This window comes from Artemia sp. Qi Xiang Cuo, chromosome 9 (genome assembly GCF_049724085.1).
Source record: "Artemia sp. Qi Xiang Cuo chromosome 9, ASM4972408v1, whole genome shotgun sequence".
Classification (NCBI taxonomy): domain Eukaryota; kingdom Metazoa; phylum Arthropoda; class Branchiopoda; order Anostraca; family Artemiidae; genus Artemia; species Artemia sp. Qi Xiang Cuo.
The window spans coordinates 33,293,253-33,296,299 of NC_142802.1; positions in this window are offsets into that span (position 1 = coordinate 33,293,253).

Genomic DNA, 3,047 nt, shown 5'->3' on the forward strand with positions numbered 1-3,047 from the left:
GTTCAACATCCCCCACAATAAGCGTTGTGAGTTTTAATTTAACACACGAAACAGTTCCTAAGATAGTACTGATAGGCCATTTTGACAACATGCATATGGATGGCAGTTTGTCTTCCGTACAGCAGAAATATTCTCTGAAAATTTCACCTTCATACCTTCATATGTTGTGGATTTTGAGCTAGCCAGAAGACACTGTGTATTCATTTAACGGTTACTGTAACTAACGATACTAATGGTATTAAGTTGAAATTTTTGGGGAACGTTTGGGAGGAGTTTCAGTAAAACAAAAATCTATATGCATGCAGATATTAAAAGGGCATATAAGGACAAGGGCAACGATGTTCTATCAGAGCCTGTAATATCATTGAGTTTTAAAGGAGCTAATTTCATTAAATAGCAGGCAAAATTAATAATTCTTAAAGAAAAATCGGAAAGATTCAAACTATTATTTTTTTTTCAAACAGTTCATGGTAACGAACTGTAAGTAAGGAGCGACCCAGCTCAATGGTAACCAAAACTCTAAAAAACGGAATTTTGATACCAATAGATACATCAAAAAATCAGATTTTAGTTCTGATTTCAAATATATAAGTTTTTATCAAGTTTAATCGTACCCATCAAAAGTTACGCACCTGAGAAAATTTGGCTGATTTTTGAAAAAAGGGTAAAAGATCCTCTAAAATTTATAGAGCCGTAATGAAAATCACACCATTATATTCAGTACATTATAGAGCCCTAATGTACAGGTTTCAACCTCCTATCTACAAAAATATAGATTTTTCCATTTATTGCCAGAAGAGAGATCGCGGATGCATGTTTATTTGTTTTTTTTCCAGGGGGGATCGCATCGACCCGGTGGTCCTAGAATATCGTGAGAGGGCTCATTCGAATGGAAATTAAAAGTTCTAGTTCCCTTTTTAAGTGACCAAAAAAATAGAGAGAAACAAGGCCCTCTCCCGCGTTCATTTTTTTCCAAAAGTCACCCGATCAAAATTTTGAGATAACCATTTTGTTCAGCATGGTCAAAAATGTTATAACTATGTCTTCTAGGATGACTTAATCCCTCAAAGCCCCCAGGGGGAGGGCTGAAAGTTATGAACTTTACCCAATATTAACAAACAGTATTGGCTATTGAGAAGTATACAGATGTTTTCAGGGGGAATTTTATCTGGTAGTAGGGGGTGGGGGTCGGTTGGGGGCTATATGGGAGGATCTTTTCATGACGTAATTTTTCATGGGGGAAGGGACATTGCTATGAAGGGGGCGCTGGATTTCCCATCATTATTAAAAAAAAGAAATTAAATATAAAAAACGAGTTTTTCAACTGAAAATAAGGAGCAACATAAATACTTAAAACGAACAAAAAAATATTCGCTATATGACTGGGTTCACCTTCTAGTCAATGCCTCGCTCTTTAAGCCAAAGATTTTTTAGTACTTTCATAAGAGTTATTTATTCTAATTAACGGCCTTTGTGATTAAGGGGTCATTTTCAAAGAATTGGAACAATATTTTGTTTACTTATTCAATGACGGTGAACCAAAATAAAAGCTGCATTAACTAAAAAACGATCAGACATTAAATAAAAAAACAAGTTTTTTAAACTGAAAGTAAGGAGCAACATTAAAACTTAAAACGAACAGAAATTATTCCGTATATGAAAGGGACTGTCCCCGCCTCAACGCCTTGCTCTTTACGCTAAAGTTTGACACTGTCTCACAACTTTATTTTTTAAAACAATAAAAACAAACAGTAAGAACAAACGAACAAACTATAAGAACTGTAAGAACAATCAATAAGAACAATCGTTTCAAAAACAGCTCGACGGAGCTTGCTTTCACTCGCGGATAATATAAAAAACAAATTGAAGAAGGTCCCATGTGGTACAAAAAAAATCCTGTAGCTTCTAAGGTATATTAGTCACACAGGGATATTTTATAGCTTATGTTTCTTCCTGTTCAGCTGGTATTTCGTTAATGATGCTCCCAATAGCTCAAATGATTACAGACCACAGAGGTCCAAAATTAACAGCCATGCTGAGAAGTTTTATGGCTTGCTGTGGCATTGCAACATCAGCTTATTTGTTATCTGTGTATAAGGTAACATAAGCATATTCTAAAACTATTACTACTGTCTGAGGCACGGACACTGACAACCACTCCTCCTCCATCCCATTCTGGTTAAAGCTTCTGCTTTGACCATCTCCCAAGAAATTCTTAAATAATTTAGCCAAATACCAGAGAAACAAAAAAAAATTGCAGGTGAAAATTAAAAAAGGCCCATTAAAACCAACTCAACTAAAGAATGTGGAAAAAGGATGAATTCTCATATTTGGGTCACTTGTGAATAAAATCAAAATTATACATGATTGCAAGACCACTTATGTATCTCATTCTTAATTTTTTCGAGTTGAACACTGTTCATCTTTGAACAGTCTAATTTTGCTGTAACGACGATAATTTGTATAATTTATTAAATAGTACATCTTTTCAGTTTGGAATATTATATACCACGCACAGGGTATTTTTTTGAGGAGGTCTTGGCTTTCTGTATGATTCTACCACGGTTTTGGTGATTTACCATTTTCACGAAAATAGATTGATGAGTGACATATTATCAACTGCTGCCCCAATGGCTACAATGGCTCTATCTTTCATCCTAAAGCCATTGTTAAGATCTGTTGGGCTTGAACTATCACGACAGGTATTTAATCTCTTTCAAACTAAATCAGCAAACTGCTAGCAATAAGAATAAGTATCCCTTTCAGTAGTTATTTAACAATGGACTTTGAAATCAGTGGATAATTCGCTGGGAGATACATTTGAAATTTTTTAGATAACCGAAAAATCGATTGAAGTTGAGACACTGCTTGTATGCAACACATGTCATCTAGAGGCTATGTGTGTTGCAAGGTGTCATAGTACCACATGGGAGATATTATGGCCATTCTACTGACAACCATCCTCACAGCCCTTAGGGTAAGGGTTGTAATTTATGCCCTGGGGGCATATAAGGTGTTTATAGAAAGCGTTGTCGTAGAAACTCAAA